At 45.0% G+C, this 19,685-nt stretch overlaps 1 long non-coding RNA gene across 5 annotated transcripts in view; it reads left to right on the top strand.

Annotated features, from left to right (window-relative positions):
• Nucleotides 1-19,685, top strand: part of LOC118311302 — a 140,309-nt gene that overhangs the window by 41,694 nt on the left and 78,930 nt on the right. For all 5 annotated transcript variants that reach the window (XR_007030787.1, XR_007030788.1, XR_007030790.1 and 2 more), the window contains exon 2: nt 10,751-10,814. This is a non-coding gene — a long non-coding RNA (uncharacterized LOC118311302). The remainder of the gene's footprint in view (nt 1-10,750; nt 10,815-19,685) is intronic.

The raw sequence follows: 19,685 nt of genomic DNA, 5'->3' as shown, positions 1-19,685 counted from the left end.
TTTCAGTCGCTGATCAAGTTAACAGCCCAGCTCTGCCAGGAAAAGAGATAAGAAAGACAGGGAGGGAAGCGAAAGAGCGAATAAAAGCCCAAGATGCCCTTCGCCCCCGGAGCGTCACGCTGCCAAAGACGCCCGTAAACATCTCCAAACCATGTTGGGAGTCAGTAACAATCAGAACATTCACAAATGCGGCCGAGCTGCCATTTCTGTCCACTAAGATCTACGATTTTTTTTTTGCCAAGTGCTCCCTCAGAGAGCTAGCGGTAGCTGAGCCAACACCCCCCCCCCCCCCCCCCCCCCCCCCCCCCCCCCCCCACCACACACACCCCCCCACCCCACCCCGTCGCCCTTTCCAGCACTGTGAACACCCCCGGCGCGCTGAGAAATTGCCCCGGCCGTGTCCCCTTCCAATGCGTGTGAATTCCAAATAATGTTCCACAGCCAAATCGCAGCTGGAACGGAGCCAGGGTGAAGAGAGAGCGAGGGGCTGGCTCCCACGGAGAGAGCAGGGAGGGAAGGAAGGCGATGAGGTGGACCAACATGGAGGGTCCAGTTAGGCCCAATCCCATTTCTCATTTGTACCCCTACCCCTTGAAACGGGCTTACAAGGTGAAGGGGGTTGAAATCGACCCCTAGGAAATGGGACAACCCCTTCCAACGTGATACGTCATCACGTAGGCAGACGCGACGTGTTATTTAGCGGAGATTCAACATGGCTGGAACGACGGTGATATCGTTGTAAAAACACTGCTGCAGTTACTATGGTGACAGGTGAACCACACTGGTCTTATAGCGACGAAACAGCACATCGCGTTAGTTGCTAACATTTGTTAGGGGGCGAAATGAGCTCGGGCCTCAGGGTGAAGAGGAAGTGGGATACTTCAGAGTTCTCTCCGTGTTGAAATACACCCGACAGGTGAGGTCAATCGGGTGATACGGTGACGTGGACCCCCTCATTTGCTACGAGCATCACCGGAGCTCGGGATACGGATCCGAAGAAATACTGGAGAATATAAAAAGACAAGAGGGGAAAACAGAATAAAATATTGCACAATAAGTGAATTTCATGATCCAACAGCAGCTAGAGCTTTTACAACATAGATCCATTGGAACTAGGAATGTGCAGCCATTGGCCGATGCAATATACACGTCTCTGTACATTGAAGATGCAGATGAAGCTACTAATAATGAAATATGTGATTCAACCGTACTAGAAAAAAAAGAAAGAAATTGATGCTATGCAAGTCAATATGGTACAAATAGTTTGAGATTCTTTTTAAGCATCAACCCACTGTTACGACACCCACGGTAACGGCATATTTGGAGGAGCAGGGGGTGGGGCCTGACAGAGCTCGTCCAATGCACATCCACCTATTGGACGGTACTAGCTGTCAATCACACGGTATCAACGCCCCAATGCACACATGTACAGTACCATAGTTTATCGTCTATTTTACTCCTATTTGGACCATTATGTACTAAATGAACGTCATTTTATTGTGGACTTCAATGCAACCAGTGGAGTCGCCCTCTGCTGGTCATTCGAGAGAATGCAGGTTTCAGGTTTCACTTTCTGGACCTGCTGACTACGTCCCTTTTAAAAATAAAATACAGTCTATGGGATTGACTCCTTCTGAGGATAAGCCATATGGGAAAAACAGATGGATATTGGTTTCTGTACTTCTGCAACTCATATATATGCTGCTTCCTTTTTGACTTTTACTTGGCTCTTTCACAAACAGGCCTTTGTAGAGAGAGAAAAAAAATAAGAAGAAAACTGACAAACAATGAAATAAAAGCTGTCCTGGACCTTGCTTTAAATCCGTCCTTCTGCTGTTTCCAGTTAGCCTTTCATACAACACGTCACACATTTGACAGTTTAACAATCGGAGGATTAACAGTGAGGCATGGTGCAATGAAGCAGACGGATGTGCTCTACGTCTTCAGCATGTACAGTAGGGCTAAGTCAACGGTGGCAGATGTGTCACTTCACGTTTATTTCGTGGCGATGCGGTAACTCTCCCCTCATCTGTGATAACCTGTGACTCACAACTTGACGAGAATTGGCCACTGAGGTGAAAGATCACAATCATTTTTTGTTATTTAAGAGAGGAGGAATGAGACTGAGCTAAAAATGATCGGTCACAAATTGCCGTTCACTTTTAAAAAAAATTATAAAGGCATGAAGCTAATAGCTCATCACCTTCTGACTCACTGTCGTTAATAAATCTTGCGCTTCATTCATTTAACACATGATTTAGCAAACCTCTTGAAGCAACCAGACTAACACTGCGCCGTGTTGTGTGGAGGAAATAATGAACAATCATTTTTTCCATTTCTGAGTAAATCTACTGTACATCACTGTTGGACTCCCGAGAACCACGGGGTTCGTGTGTGTGTGTGTGTGTGTGTGTGTGTGTGTGTGTGTGTGTGTGTGTGTGTGTGTGTGTGTGTGTGTGTGTGTGTGTGTGTGTGTGTGTGTGTGTGTGTGTGTGTGTGTGTGTGCGTGCGTGCGTGCGTGCGTGCGTGCGTGCGTGCGTGCGTGCGTGCGTGCGTGCGTGCGTGCGTGCGTGCGTGCGTGCGTGCGTGCGACGCGAGAGAGACGGTTACTGGGCAGAAAGAAAACGGGGCCGTGGTGAAAAGGAAACGGGAAGTTTGTTCAAACTTTAGTGCAGGAATAATGGATTCATCCTCACGATTCCAACAATGAGTCAGGCGAGAGGCCAAACGTGTTCTAATTCCAACTTGTAAGATGAAAATTTAGAAATTTCCCTGCCGTTTTATATAATTGGAATTTGAATATCGTTGTGTTTTGTGCAGGGCTGTTACATGTCAGCATGACAATACAGTGGTTCAAAACTTCCAACTTTTTTTGGGAGCTGTTTTGAAACTGATATTTGAATATCGTATCTAGGTTACACAGTAGAAGAAGAAGAAGAAAGAGATGCAAGTAGCAGCTAAGTGCAAGTGCCAACATCTATCAGTGTCAGGATGTTTTCTAGGTTATTCGGTTGTGTTCAATAGAAGTAAAGGGAACCAAAGAAGAATGTGAAGCACTGTGAGTGCACACAGACCTTGATTATTTCAAAAAAAATTATTACAAAAGAAATACACTCAAGAAAATGCGTCAGGGTCGCTTCGTCGCTTCGTCGCCTGCTCAAAGTTAAGGTATTTTTGAATCATACTTGATGAGAGATTTTTAGCAAAAGGAGTTTTTCCACATGAGCTGTTGAGAATGTGACCGAAGCTGCCGGGTTTAAGGACGTGAACAAACTGTTGTGTTGGTTTGGTTCCGCTCTGGCGTCGTCTTTCAAGCGAATATAATTCAATCAGAACATTTTGTTGTTTCTGAACCGTCTCCTTCCTTGAGGCGACCCGGCTAAAATGGACCCCATGTGCATGAAACAAGATAGAACTGCTTTGGGAATTCAATAAACATGCTGTAATAAAACCAGCCATTGTATCCTTTATACTTGGAGGGCGACACTGCCACAGAAATTCCAGTGTGTCCCAAAACTCGTGATGCCGTGGAAACGGTTAAAAAAAAAAAAGCCTGCGAGCACTGGCGATACGGAAATATTCATTCGATAAATAATCTCAGTGCCATAATGCCACGACTCGCCAGTGGCATGAAGAGGTTGGAAATTAATGCGCTCGAGCAGCCGAGCTGTGAAAAAGAGTGTGTGTGTGTGTGTGTGTGTGTGTGTGTGTGTGTGTGTGTGTGTGTGTGTGTGTGTGTGTGTGTGTGTGTGTGTGTGTGTGTGTGTGTGTGTGTGTGTGTGTGTGTGTGTGTGTGTGTGTGTGTGTGAGATTGAGGTCGAAAGTAAAAACAGTAAGTGGATTAATCATCGTCACCGGCGTTCGGCGACGCTGCCATTTTGGATGCGAAGCACAATCCTCAGATGTTTCGTCAGAGCCGCTCGGCCGGACCACACACAAGCTCCGCTTACGACAAATCGGACTCATGCATTCTCTCACACAAGAGACATCGATCTTAGGACCTGTTAAATAAAAGAAAGTGCCTCCGCAACAACTTTTGGACTCTTTTTTTTTTTTCATCTTTCAAAGCTGAGAAATGTTGTTGTTTTTTTCAGCTCTCGCAAACTTCTTAGACTGGAAATTGCTTTGTTTCATTGATCAGAGAAATGTACGCAGGTGAATCAGTCCCAGGCTTTTTCAATGTTACATTTCGAGAATAAAGTTGAACATTGTGACCGGCAATCACTTTTCAGCAGCACCAAACAACCGGATGTTGATGTGTTGTTAGCCAGTTTGCTAAGCTACCGCTAGCTGCTAACCAAGTTGTTAAGTTACGATATTATTATCGACAGGCTGAATGTTGAAGAAACGATGTGGTGACAACGGGTGTTTGCAACATGAACGTAAACGTGTGTCCTGACACGAAGACGTTCAACTGCAAACAACCGTGGGTGAATTTCGAGAGGCGCGCAGTTAGCGAGGCTAGCGTAGCTACGCTAACGTTAGTTAACGTGGACGTGTGACAGATGAACTGGAACCACAACACGGACGTTTAGGGACATTTCAACTTTAATCTCCACATTTCGATTTTTTTCTAGAAAAAAATTTTCACCCTCATATTTTTCTCTCATGCATGGCACTAATACCCTTCTGTAGTAAGACAGCGTTGGTACATGTTGCACAAGACGATACGCAGTAGAACGTGAACTCCTGTTCATCTTCAGTTTCAGCAGTGTAAACGAAAGCATAAATCAAGTAATGACAAAATTAAATATTTCGTATTTTAATTTCTAAGTTGCATATTTATATATATATATATATGTTCTTGCCGATTTGCTGTTGTAGTGTTGTATCTGTTGGACTCTTGAAAGTAAGGTTTAACATTTTGGGAAAAAAGAAAATTAACCTTGTTTCCAATGTCCTCAGTTTGTTGAGTATCGAGCTGAAGTTAGGACATGTTGAATCTGAATTTCACTTTGTGATTCATGACCTTTGTCCCCTCCTAAATCATCTGAAACCCCAGCTGGGTGAAATGAACTTTTGTAAAAACGACTATAACAACAACAACGACAACAGTTTGACACTAAAGACGTGCAGTGGAAAGAAATTATGGTTATATACATATGTATATATATATATACGCTGAATTGCCGAAACATGACCTTCATGAAACATGATCACACTGATGTAACAGAGCTAAGAGCCGCTCTTTGTCGGAATTCACATGGCTCCTCATGTGGTCCGGCAGTTGCATAATCGGCGTTGAATCAATTCGACAACATTACAGCATGTTGCCTTGTGCTCTGACATTACGGCAACCGAGAACGAGCCACTGAACCGAAGACTCGAAGGAGGGGAAAAAAAAATCCACGGGCTGAAAGTGGGTCAAGTGGAGCCTGCCGGGCCTGGGGGGCATCGAGCAGGACTCCAGTTGCAAAGTGGGGGGTTTCTGCCTCGGGCTTTCTCCTTACAGGCGAGGGTTGACCCTGCAGCATGTAGCCCCCAATGAAAACCACGTGTGGCCCAGGGAGAGGGGTTCACTCCCAAAACCAGATGTGCACTGGCTCAGGTGTCACTCAATTTGTGATCCACTCCCCCTGTCTTTCACCCGACTCACAGCCCAGCGCCGACTTGGTTTCGTCCCGCCGACCGACTCAGCCTCAGCGCCTTGTGCCGCGAGACGAAATCCTGAACTTCTCACTCGACCGAGTGATTCACCCAGCTCATGTGATGTTTACAAAAATGCTGAATACTTTTTTGCAGGAGGAGGCTTTGTATGCTTTTTTGGGGGTAATTTAATTTCATCTGATATTTAATTTGTGCAATAAACAAATTAAAACCGAGCAGTATCAGTACACGGACTTAATCGGTGCTCTAGCCTTGGGGAATCCTGCAGTGCCGTATGAATCCGACTGAAAGGTTTGAAGAACAAGGCGGTCTCGGCGCGTAGAGCTCGTTATCCATAAAATCGCAGCGTTGGCAGTTTGACTTTTCCGGCTCCTCCGGGCCGCATGTGGACGTGTCCTGAAATTGCTCCTGACCTTTGAACGTCTGATCAGAAAATCACAAAGCATCCGAATTAATTTACTGTTGGTTAATTCCACTATCATCCGATCAGTCCAAAAATATTTAAAACAAAATTCCCCTCAGAGACTCCGAGCACCTTAGATAATGATCTTAAACCCATCCATCCATCCATCCATCGTCTACCGCTTAATCCACTTAAGGGTCGCGGGGGAGCTAAAGCCCATCCTGGTTGACATTGGGCGAGAGGCGGGGTTCACCCTGGACAGGTCGCCAGCCTATCACAGGGCCACATACAGAGACGGACAACAATTCACTCTCATATTCACACCTACGGTCAATTTAGAGTCTCCAATGAACCTTAACCCCATTCTGTATGTCTTTGGACTGTGGGAGGAAGCCGGAGAGCCCGGAGAGAACCCACGCATACACGGGGAGAACATGCAAACTCCACACAGAAAGGCCCTGGTTGGTTTGAACCGGGACTCAAACCCAGAACCTTCTTGCTGTGGGGCAAAGGTGCTAACCACTACTCCACCGTGCAGCGATCCTAAACACAGAACATTCAATTTTCAGGGATATAAAACAGAGAGAAAGCTTTGATATGTTGGACCTGACAAATGATCCAATTTTCTTTAAATAAATCTTTCTTTTAGGTAAAGGCACACTACTCCGACAACGCGTGTTCAACCCTGTGCTGGAAGTTCATTTTGATTGCAAAATACTTTTATGGACCTGACGTCGACCGGTAACCGATCTTCAAAAGGATTCATTTCTCTGCACGGGGCCGCGGACATTCATCCTGTAATCTGACTTTATGATGGATATGGAGCGGTTTTATTACGGGGGGGGGGGGGAGGTGCGCTGCAGGGCGGGGAAACGTTATGGAACTTTTGGTCTCTCGTCCTTTATCTTTTAATGGGCATTGCGGATGTTTCAAGTCTTTACCTCTCAGGTCATCAGCGTAGGAGGGTAAGATTTTATTCTTAGTTTTTTTTGGCCTGTGTTTCCTCAGTTCTGTCCATTTTTATATTTTCTTTAAAATAAAAAAGAGTCACATCAATCTGTGATGTCGCAGCAGGTGTTGTCCATCTCCTGTCAAAGTGTAAAAACATCTACGGTGGCGACACCCGTTGGGTTGTGGGCGGAGCTAGGAACAACGCGTGAAAGTTAAACTCTTTCGAACGTCTCCATCTTTGAGTTTTTGACGTTTCTCCATCGAAAACAGAAAAAAGGAACTGTCTTTTCATCGCTTGTCACGTCAAAAGCGGATGTTTCTATGTTTTCCCTCTTGAGCCACTACAGTAACAGTGACTCTTTTTTTGGGGGGGAGTTTGAATTTGTCCAATTCCTAAATATTCCTCCTCCAAAGAGTCTTACATATTCTTTCTTATAGTGTCAGGAATTACATCAGGGTGCAGCGGGGCTCTTTGCCGGGCACAAAGCGAGGTTATATCAACAATACAACATGAGATAATATAACCAGATCTGCTTTGAGAGACAATTACAGAACCCTCCAGTCTATTTTCCTCTCTCACAGATTCTTTTCTCTCTTTCTTTTCTTCCCTGGCTTTTTTTCCCCTCTAAGCTCTTCCCCAAAGTCCAGAAGCATAAACTGAGTGGAAATGTTCCTTCAGAGAGCAGGGTGATGTGGGTCAGGTATAAGCGTGTACATGTGTGTTACATAAAACGCCTCCCGCAGGTTGGAACAGTGCAGGGATGAACTCTTTTTTTAAAATTTGACATCCTTTGGCCGAACCCCCAATCACACACAGATTCAGCGCGGGGAACCCAACACCGAATATAAAGATGGATGACTCGTCTCCACTTCCTCCCACTGTAAAAAAATAAAATAAAATAAGTAAAAGCCCACATATCTCGGGCGCTCCCGTCTTGCACTTTCACTTTAACCCCTTTTTTTGTAGCATTGAAAAACTACAGTCACACTGTCATCCAAAAAAAATGACACTTGAACAAACATCAGTTTGACATCATGTGATGAGAACTACCTGAAATGGCCAAAAAAAGATTTAACAAAAAAAGATTTAACTTGTTTTTTTGTGTTTGGCCCATGTCCCATTTACTAACACGCAGGGGGCGGGGTTTATGACCTGTACTGCGGCCAGCCACCAGGGTGCGATCCAGATGATTTGGCTTCAGTTTTGGGGGAAGCCGTCATGTCGTCCATCACTGTATACAGTCGCATGTTTGGCCCGTGTACTTTACATTCCATCCTTCTACAATCTCCTCCTCGGGAGGATAAACACTTGCCTTGGAGGGGAGGGAATCTAATTCTACATTTTTATTGTTGCGACGTGTCCATTTGCGAAAGTGTTTGTTCCGGTGCCTGCTGGTCACCTCCAGCGAACGGATTACAGAGCAGAACGAGAGTCCTGACCCTCAACCCCGTCCTACGCCTTGTACAATGGAGATGAAAGATTGACTTCATCGTCATCAATGTCACACCCCAATAATTCTCGCGTGCATTCCCGGTGTACCCGGGAATAATGTTCATATTGTGCAATATCACAGGTCACAATTTACATCCAATGGCAACATTAAGTGTCGGCGCAGGGAGTTAGAGTGCCCTTGATGTGGCGAGGTGAAAAGTGCAAGAGCCCTGAGGTCGGGGTGCTGGACGCATTCCAACTCTAATGTGTCCAATCTCTGATTTGTAAAAACAAGGTATTTTAAATTGCAATTTTTGTCATTTTTTCCCCTGTGTTTAAGTTGCCTAACCAGTACTTCAAACACATTCCACTTTTCATTTATGCTAATGTAATTTTTATCATACGGTACTTGCCGTGTGCAGACTAATAAAACCCATTTAAATCAATATTTGCTCTGGCGATAGCAGCGATACTTTGTGGCTGAACGGGAGCCAGATTTTTCCTTTTTCTAATATTTCATGAAAGCCTTGACCACAAAAGCAGAAGATGTTACAGCAGCAGATTAATACTGTACCCCCCACACAAACACATTACGATGCTCTGTTCAGAGGTCCACCTGATTTTTAATAATGGAGTTAGATTTTAAAATCACAAATTTGCATCAAAGTGTTTTACGACTCAGCAGTGTTCAGTCTGTCCTGCAGGTCAAATATTGTGCAGACGGTTTATTTGGAAGCCATCTTGGAGAACAAAACTAAATTCATTTCATTTGCGTTGGATCTTTTTATTTTCTCTTGAAGCGGAAACCCCCGCTGTGTTTATCCAGCTTTCACACAGTTATTGTATAAGTGCTACCGAGTGTTTTTTTTTTCATGTGGAATGCGAACCATGTGAAAGCCAGTTGTATTTTTCTAAGGCGCGAAGGGGGGGGCACATTTCTATCCCCCTGCATGTGCTTTTGTTGCATAATACGCCTCGCAGTGTTGATTCAGGGGGCGCGAATATGGAAAACATATGGCGCCGCCGTCGAAAAAAAAGCCGCTTTTCCCGCCGCTCTCGCTCGGTCACGTTCCTCGGCGATGGAACTCGTCGCTGTCGGCGACCGGCTGCCTGCAGCTGCTGATGCTGGGACTTTAAACGCAGTTTTAAAAAAAAATTTAAAAAAGAATCTGGTGAAACAAACACCGCCGGCAAGATGTCTGCTAACAAGACACGTACTTTTAAATCTGAGGGTCGTACCGCTGACAGTTCTTTTCTTTTTTTCCCAGAGAGACCCTCGGGGAGGAGCTCGGTGTCTGGCTCAAAGACTCTTCGCGGCTGTTAATTAACAGATTGTTTGTTGTTCGAGTTTGAACTTGAGCGATCCTGCCCTCGCAGTTTATACCACAGGCCTTTTCCCACTCTGAGAAAAGTAAAACAAGAGAACCAACAATTTGGCAATAAATGTCAAATTATAATATGTAAGGTTTCTCTCAGATCTGGTTTAAATATAACTTGTTGCCTGGAAGAGAAGTTCTTGAACAACCGTTGGCCATAAAACAAACAATAACTATAGGTTTTGTATTTTTTTCATCAAAACATTTCAATCTCCTGTTTGTGTTATGAGTTCATGCTTTGCCCTCTGGATCCCATGAATTTTGAAGCTGAATTAGGGCTGCAACTAACGATCATTTTCATAATCGATTCATCTGTTGATTATTTTCTGTATTAATCGATTAGTTGTCTGGTCCATAAAATGTCATGAAATTGTGAAAAATGTCGATCGTGTTTCCCAAAACTCCAAGATGATGTTTTCTTTTATCCACTCACCAAAGATATCCAGTTTACTTCAGTTTAGGAGCAAAGAAACCAGAAAATAATCACACGTAAGAAGCTGCAATCAGAGAATTTTGACTTTTTCCCCCCACAAAAACTAATTGACCTGATTAATCGAATATCAAAAAAGTTAGCGATTTATTAATTTAAACTGTTGCAGCTCTAAACTAAATAAATGACTTTAACAGCCTTCTGGGTGCATACATACACAGATATTTTATACATTTCTTCATTATTTATTATATATATATATATATATATATATATCCATCCATCATCTATACCGCTTTATCCTTTCATGGTCGCTGTGGCCAATCACAGCTGACATTGGGTCAAGAGGTGGCTACACCCTGGACACGCCGCCGGCCAACGCACAACCATTCACTCTCACATAAACACTAATGGTCTATTTGGAACCCGGAGAACATGCAACACTCCACCACCCAGAGGTTCTGTTTATTAAAATATGTACTTTTTAAATTGAATCCACCTGCTGTTGTTTGCCCCATACGCTCTGAATCTCCTCCGTCTTTTGTTTGCAGAATTATACGTCTAAAGATTGACACCAGGTGTGAACCGTCTTCCCCATTACAACAGAAAACACAGGTATGATATTTGAACGCTTCGTGACCTTCCCCCAAACCTGCCGACCCCCCCCCCCCCCCCCCCCCCCGACTCGGACAAACAGCACCAGGCTCTTTGAAACGCCAGCATCAAAGCCGGTTGCTCGTCTGTTGAGGTGTGAGTTATGTGGAGAAGCGTCCACCCACCATAACCCTCCTCCGCCGGCTTCTCCACCAGCGGCCGGGGCTCCTCCGACCAGATGTCGGGGCCGGCCCCGCGACGCTGTGGACGTCAAAGGTCACGGGGCTGGCGGCGGGGGTCGGGGGTGGAGGAGCATAGCGGCTGCTTGAACCAGACCGCGTAGCACTTCATCAGCTGGGGATAAACAGGCCGCGCCCTCCTCCGACCTTGTGTGGTTTGAATTAGGGGGCTGCCGTGATGGAGGTCCGCTAATTGAATTCTGCCCGCACTAATAAATAACGGGCCGATTGATATTTTTAGGAGGTCATTTGTTCACTGGTTACGTTTCCAACGATTGTGTTTACCTTATCCGATTCTTTATTTTTATGGCATTATCTTTTTATATCTTTCCAGACATTGGGCTCATGACCTGGTTAAGGTCGCATTACAATAAGAATCACGTGTCCGTGAAGTAACGCGCCGCTGACGTCAAATTACTCTGGAACCGATTAACAAAAACAACCGATGCTGAAAAGGAAGACGGTGTTTACGTTCCTCTGTACTCGAGCTAATTTTTAACACATGCAAACTTACACTGGGGCGTGGACTGAAATACATGAACATGCTGGGAAATTACGTTTATTAATATGTCAGAAAAGGTTCAAAGATGTTGGACAACAAAAAAAGTCATATCAAAGCAAATCACCAACATTTACTTTTAATACTTGATAAAGTAATGCGAGAGCTGAGCAGCTCTGTGAAACGACTGGGACACAGTGAAACTGATTGGTTCAAGACACTCAGCTGTCGCTAAGCAGGTTATGTGATTGGGTCAGTTTATCTGATTTCGCTTTTGTTTAATCTGTTAGCAACAGGTGATTCAATTTCAAGATCATTTTTTTTTTAAGGATTCTTCACCATTCCGATATCGGTCAAAACGTTGACATGCTGAGTCATATCTTCACAAATACGTAGCATTTTTCGGAGGTCTTAATAATGAACTGTGAGAGAACAGAAAGACCAGAGAGTGTGTAGGGGAAGCCAGATCATCCGGAATACAACAAGGCATTGAATAAATAAATAAATAAACATATAAGGTAAAAAAAAAAAACACTTCAATAAAAGTCTCACACTGTTTTAAAAAGCCGTAGAGTAAATATGTGTTTTCCCAATTGGATGAAGTCTGAAATGAAACAATATCTGAATGACTCTCAGCCAACCCCATGAAAAGACTAAAGACCAACAACGTGTCAGTTCGTCTCTCACCTTGTTCAATGTGGCGCTCGGGCCACGAGCCCATTTGGCCGATGTGAAGCGGTCAAATTAATACGATTTACACCCAGTTTCACTCTGAGCACTTTTCTGATTCATGGTATTTAGAATTCTGTCGTTTGGACAGTGGATGCGGGACAGAGTGGAAACAAGCCGCAGTGTGGGTGTTCACCGTGACGAGGGAACATCTCATCCAGTGCAGCCTGTTGCTCGTTCCTGTGTTTCTTAATCATTTTTGGACACAAATCGAGCTCCGCGGCAACAGAGGACTGAGTCCTCACACACACACACACACACACACACACACACACACACACACACACACACACTGTTAGCACAAGAAGCTCATTGTTAGTTCGGGGTCTGTAAACCAAATTCGCTGACAGCAGGAGAAATACAAATAGAAAATAAAATCTGATCCATCACGCCAACCGTCTCAGCGCAAGGTGGAGGAACAGAGTCGGAGCGAGAGATGGAAAGTTGGAAAGTTACTGTCGTCTTCGTCAGTAGTTTAGTGTGTTGTTTTTTTTTATGTATTGGAGGAGCGCCGGCAGGTTTTTGGGGCCAAATATGAATCTGGATGGTTTTCACTCCCCGGGAAAAAAACATTTGATTCGATTTTCTTTTCTTTTCTCGCTCGGAGCGTTGTTATTGGATAGTTTGTAGGCGTGTGTGTTATGCCTACAAAGAAATGTCATTGTGTGTGTGTATGCAGTATCTTTATACTTCTACGCGCGGAGGTACTTTTATGCATTCGTGTCTGTGAGCATGTGCACATGTGCGTTGCCTCCGCTCCCCGCTGCCACTCGTTGACCCCTCGCGCCTTTACAATTTTTTCCATATTGCCACGGACTGATAATTTATTCGCCACTTATTTCGCCATTTGCAGCCGGTGACTCCCCGTAAACTCTCCCGGTCCCTCTGCCGACGTCGTGGTGAAAGGCCGGGTTGCGCTGGCGTTCCGTCTCGTGCACTCCATTCAAGTTGACAACATTTACTATTCATCATCAGTATTCACACCTGTCCAGATCCATAACCTCCGTCGCCTGGAGGCAGCAAAAGGAAGAGTGCGGGGAGAGTCATCGCCGTCTCGCTGGGAAGAGAAGAATCCAATTCCACTCTGCCTGCGTTTCCTACATCCATTTGTCATACATCAACCAGACAAGTGAACTCCCCCCTCCCCTCCCCCCCCTCTCTGTCACTCTGCAACCAGAACTCATTTCCTCTGCACCTCGCATCTCGTACACACGGAATCGCAGTCAAAGAGTTGGCCTGCGCCCACCCCCCCGACAACCCCCCCCCCCCCTCTGATCGGCCGCAGAAAAAATAGTGTACATTTCTCAAGGAATTCCCTGAATGCGGGAGCGGACCTCTGCAGATGTTGCGAGAGCTGTCACCCCTTTAAAAAAGTCCCCAATGCCCCCATCCACCCCATCCCATGTTTCCCATTTGCCTTTGTGTGTGTGTGTGTGTGTGTTTTGTGATGTGAATGCACAAACAGATGCGGGAAGGCACAGAGGCACTCAGGCAGCTGGGCATGTACACACACACACACACACACACACACACGCTGTCACGTGGTCATACACACATTCTCCCTCTCTTTTCTTGTGTGTACTGTATATCTGATGCACATGCAGGTGAAGTAATATCCTCTGTGCTGTGTCACCGTCATGTACGCACGCACACAAATGGACACACACACACATACATGCACACGCACATGCCTACGACCCACAAGCCCCCTCCACACACACACACACACATACACACAAACTACCCTCTGCTCCTCGCATGCACACACCCACACATGCTGACACGTGCACACACACACACACACACACACACACACACACACAAACAAACACAATTAACTCCCTCTCCCTCTTGCACACTTGCTGACACACGTGAACACACACACACACACACACACACACACACACACACACAGTGCTTGGACATCCCAGGGCCTGGACCCTCTGTTTTTCCATTACAGAGCCTGGCAGCAGAACAGTTCAGCACTATGAGAAACATTAGCAGCAGTGGGAGACAAGAGCCGAGCTCATAAAAGCCCGATCCACAGACTCACCGAAACAGTGGGCGATCACACACACACACACACACACACACACGCAGCACACTAGCACATTCAAATGTGGCACAAGTTTTAGGCAGGTTTCTTGAAAAATTCTGGAAAATAAAACTGGGAGTATACTCAAGATTACAGGTCTCGATTACATAATTGATACATCACGGCACGTCGTAGTTCCCCATTGCCCAGCACCCGGTGTTTTTAACCCCTTCACTTTTGTTAGACTGTTCAGAGTCTCTTGCAGGCTTTTTGACAAAATCTGATCTAATAACGTTAATTGAATTCCCTTTTTTTCTTCTTCTCTCCACCCCATTAATTTGAAATATTTTAATGTTGTCTTGTTAATGTATCTGATTAGGACATGTTTTATTACTGAATTTATTAGAGACACAAATAGCAAACAGTCTGAGGCCTGGTTGAATGTTAACATGCAATGATTTCATTTGTTTTTAAAAGGGTTAAATTGACATTGTGACGCACGGATCTGCAGAGGATCTTCAGTTTCAAGTGTAATAAAAGCGAACACAAGTTGATGGCTTTTGAATTAAGGGTTATTTGAGTGTTTATCTAAGTGTCATTATGTTATTTAGGAGGCTTTAATTGCTGTTTCCAGCGTGGATGATTGTAATTTTTTCTTTTTTTTTTTACAGTTTCCAATTACACTTGAATCTCTCAGAATGCGAACGCGAGTGGAAAAAGTGTGTCTCTCCACGGCGATGTTCATAACCGAACCCCTCCACCGACACCAAATCAAATCTGCCCCGAGAACGTCCACAAAGTGGAACAAAATCACTTTAAAACTACTTCCACAGTCTCGCAGTGGATAGAAAATAAACCACTTACCAATTTTCTCAATCGATTCTTCATGACAATGTACAGTAAAAAAACAAAACAACGACCACATGCTACATCTGTTAACCAGGTCTTTTAAACACATCAGAACAGCAGCCGCGGGGATTTTGAGGCGTAAAGAACAACACAAATCTCAGAAGTGATTTATGTCTTATTACATAACCTGCTCTGACTTCTTTTATTTGGGGGGGGGGGGGTTGGGCAATTATTAAAAGAGCCTCCTTAAAAGCACGATTTATAGAAGCAGGGCAGGGATCCAACGGGCCAGCTGTCTGGCTAATCCCCTCTTCCCAGTTTGGTGCCGGACCAGACCCGAGACAGTCGGTACCACTGCGGAGAGGGAACAGCATTCACACACCGCAGGCAACTGAAATCAATAAGCCCCATTTCAGAGCCCAGACGCGGACGTGAACTGCTGAATTGTTAAATCATTTTTTTTTTCACGTGTTCTTGCTTATTGCATAAACACTCCAGTGGGTTTTTTGGGGGCAGTTACCAATTACAAGAAATGGGATTCCCAATCTTTGTTGCTCCTTTTTTTCCCCCATCCTCTCTCCGCTGAGTTTCCTGTCACACTCCGATATAAGACTCATTCATCAACATTCAAGCAATGTAGACATGTGCATCGTGTTTGTTGCCACAAGGAGTTTTCTGCTCCCGTACGTTTGCTGCTTGCATTGTTGGCAGTCTGAAGTATAATGTAACATGACGGACGAATGTCATACAATATCGTCGGAACATACCAGAGCAGACTGATGTGCCGGTCGGCCTGTCAATCCGTCCGTTACGTTTTTAAACGGTTGGAAATGTCTCCGCACAGATTAGATGTGGGATACAGATCACCATGGTTACCAGAGGGGGGTTGTATTACATCGTATTACATCACCGGTAAGTTAACCTTTTTGGTTCTCAACAACTATCTGATAGATTGTCTTCAAATCTGTCCCCGATGATCTCCTGGGGCCGGTTGCACAGACTGGTCTTTACAAAGACCGTTCTTGACAAAGACTGGTCTTAACTGCTATGACGGTCTTAGTTAAGACCAAACCAACCAAACTTATGACTCGTCTTAACTACGCCTGGTCGTAGCAATGTACGTTCATGCGAACGCCCAATTTCCTGCCGATTGACAATGTTCCCCGTGACTGAGGAGGGTCAGAGCGATCGCTGTTGTTTATTGAGTGATATATTAAATTTAAGTTTCCCCACCACGTATGCCATCTCTTGCACTAAGCCGACACTTTGCGTCCGGTCTTAGGGAGCTTAAGCTAAGGTGGCGCAACAGGCGTAACTCTGTGGCAAGTTATGACCGTCTTGGCTGAAGACCAGTCGCAAGACCAGTTGCTGCAACCGGCCCCAGGAGTTTTTCGTCCAATGCCAAAATTTGACTTTTCACTTCACCGGTTCCTAGGTTGCGACCACAGAATCGACTGTGCTTCGTGTTTGGCGCTAGTTAGCATGATAAGCTAAGATGGTGGCCATATAGTCAACATACCCGCTGCACATCAGCATGACAGCACGGTCATTGTGGCCACGTTAGGATGCAGACATTAGCATTTAGCTAAAAGCAAGACTGTGCCTTAAGGCCTGTTCTTACCACTGCGCCGGATCGGTGTAGAGGCTACGCCGCAGCCTACGCAAGTGGCAACAACAGACACAGATGTGCATGTGGTTGCGTTCATACATTTGGTGTCTGCATACACCAATCAGTCATTGTGTAGTTGGTGTTGTATAGGTTTGGGGTGGTGAATGTGGAAAGTCCTTATTATGAGCAAATTGCAGTCAGTATCATGAGGGGATCGTCTTGAATTGCAGTGGAGAAAATATTACAATATTACTTTACTTTTTCAGATATTTTTGCACATTTATGGAGCATAAATATCCACTTTTCTATCAAAATCATCGTCATCATCATTCTAATGTTTGCCCGGGGTGGTTTCGACTCCTCATTAGCAGGTATTTACTGCAAGTATAAACTGTCTGCGCGTCACTCTCCCTGAATTTACGCCGCTCCATGTGCGAGCACCATGGCATCCGGCGCTGCCTCCACAAACGGCGTCTCCATGGTGATCCTGGGTAATGAGTAAGCGTGCCACCGCAAAATCAGTCGCTCGCTCATTAGTGCATATTTATAAACCCGACCCGGTGGCAGCGGCGGCGCACTGTGTTAAACCGCCCAGGCTGGCAGACCCTCGTCCGTGGCAGCAGCTGAAAGACAGTGTGGAACAGTTACGGGCCCCCGCTCCCCAAACCAGCGCCGGAATGATGGAACAACAGATTGCTATGGGAACAAGGTCACGGCCGTTATTACCTCGCTGGACAAACAGTAGGAACTGGACGCAAGGCGGAACATATATGAGTTTACATTGGCCTACATTCACTTTTCATTTTCCAACTTTAATAACAGTTGTTGTTGTTGTTTTATTATACAAAATGAAATTATTATAAGTTTATATAATATATGAAGAGGAGATTTGGTCTATATCGGTGTTTCAGTCTGAAGAGACTGAAGCTCTTTCCCCTCACTCCATATATATATGTGGAAATAGAAGAAGGGACATTTGAGCAGTCCGTGCTGAGCAATTCAGAAATTTAAATTTAAAAAAAAATGGAAAATTGAGTTTGTATACTCACACACTTTTTATTTCAATCTTCTGACACTAGTTCTAATCCACAATTTTTAAAAATGTAAATATTGCACTAGGAACACGGCCACAAATATGTGGAAACACACGTACGCCAGGCCAATAGAGATTTTCTTGGATGTGGTGTGGAGGGACTTCCCCCGGCCTGCACAGATCTGATGATCTCGACGTCATCCAACTCTAGCACGTCACCTGCGAGCCAGACGTTATCTCCCAAAGTCTGTGGCTGACCTCAGTAATGCGCTCGCGGCCAATTGGGATAAAAAAAAAATCCCTGCGCCCGTGGTTCCAAAATCTGAGGGAGTGTCTGGAAACAGCGGAGTGGAGCGGAGGCTCTTCCGAGCAGCAGAGTAAACGCCAAACTCCTCACACGTGAATATCCACGTGAGGGCAACGTCCACAATCTTTTGGCCACTGAATGTGTTTTTCAAACAAGAGCTGGCTTTATATTTCCATAACATACCTAGACACCAAACGCACCGTGAAAATTATATAACGGAGGTTTGGGCTGGGAAATATTGTTTGCGAAATCAAATCTCCCGACCCCCCTGCTCCGTAAGTTAACGATAATGGAAATTGTCAGAGGTTTGTAAACGGGGATGGTGGAGCAATTTGATGCCACTTGTGTCTGCCTCCCAAACCCCCTCCTCCTCCTCCCCTACCTCTAAACAATCAGCCAGGGTAATGAAAATGATAATGGTAATCTTTACAGCCCACCATGCCAGCCCAAGACACCAGCGACCCCCCGACACTGATTTAATTAGCTCCCTTCTCCTTCTCCTCCTCCCGCCCGTCTCTCATCCGTGGCGACCCTATAAACTATTAATGGCCACTTAGGCAATTTGGCTTGATCACCACTCGAACCCGTCTGCATTCGGCTGGCCTGGAAGTGTTCGGGGAGATTAGCAGGAGGGGAGGGAGAGAGAAGAAAATGCTCACCTGCAAAAAATAAAAACTGGAATAAGCCACTTTGGGAGGAGGAGGAGGAGGAGGGAGGGGGGAGGGGGGTGATTAATCTCCATCAAAACAGCTTTATAATAGTCTGGGCATCCAGCAGTGAGAGAGGAGAGGATCAGGGTTATTTATTTAATTTCTTTCATGCCAAACCGTGCGTGTGATACATTTGTTGTGCTCCTGTAATGACGTTTGATTTCCAAGGCGAGGAACCGCAGAATAGTCCAGAGGATTGTTATTCCTAACGCTGATAGCGCTGCCGTAGGAAAGACGTTACACAATCCCGATTTTTTTACGATTGTCGATCAATCAGTCAAATTCAAAAATGCATTCCAGTTGCCTTGCTCAAAGGAAACATCCGACATTCAATCAAAGAGCGAGCCAAAGGGGAATATCTCTTCTCCCAGACATTCCAGGAAATTGACCAGACAGTCTTCCGGTTACAAGCCCACTTTCCTGCTCCTTGGAAATCGGTGACCATCTATTGTCCATGTCACGTCGACCCCCCCGCTCGGGACATGTCCCACGAATGAATGAATGACTCAGTCAATCTCCCATCCTGTGGCTATAGGGACGAGCGTATATATATATATGTATATATACGTCATCATCCTGGCCAGAGCACGGACGACAAGGAAGAAGAAGAAGTGGATAGAAGGCGGTTGACAGATAAAAATATGTAGAGGTGAAAGAGTAGAAGCAACTTGTCACTGAGGATTTCCAACTTATTCGTCCTCCTTTTTTCCCCTCAACATTTAGACAAGAAAGAAGTCATTTGGACGATTTTTCTGACAATTTAGAGACTAGATTGTCGATTGAGTATTATGGAAAGATCAATCGATGTGGCTGACATGGCATGAGGCCCTAAACATTGTAAACAGGATAACATGTACATGAATTAGATTCTTAAACACTGAC

The sequence above is a fragment of the Scophthalmus maximus genome, chromosome 5 (assembly GCF_022379125.1).
Source record: "Scophthalmus maximus strain ysfricsl-2021 chromosome 5, ASM2237912v1, whole genome shotgun sequence".
Lineage (NCBI taxonomy): Eukaryota > Metazoa > Chordata > Actinopteri > Pleuronectiformes > Scophthalmidae > Scophthalmus > Scophthalmus maximus.
This window is presented reverse-complemented; position numbering and strand designations above follow the sequence as displayed.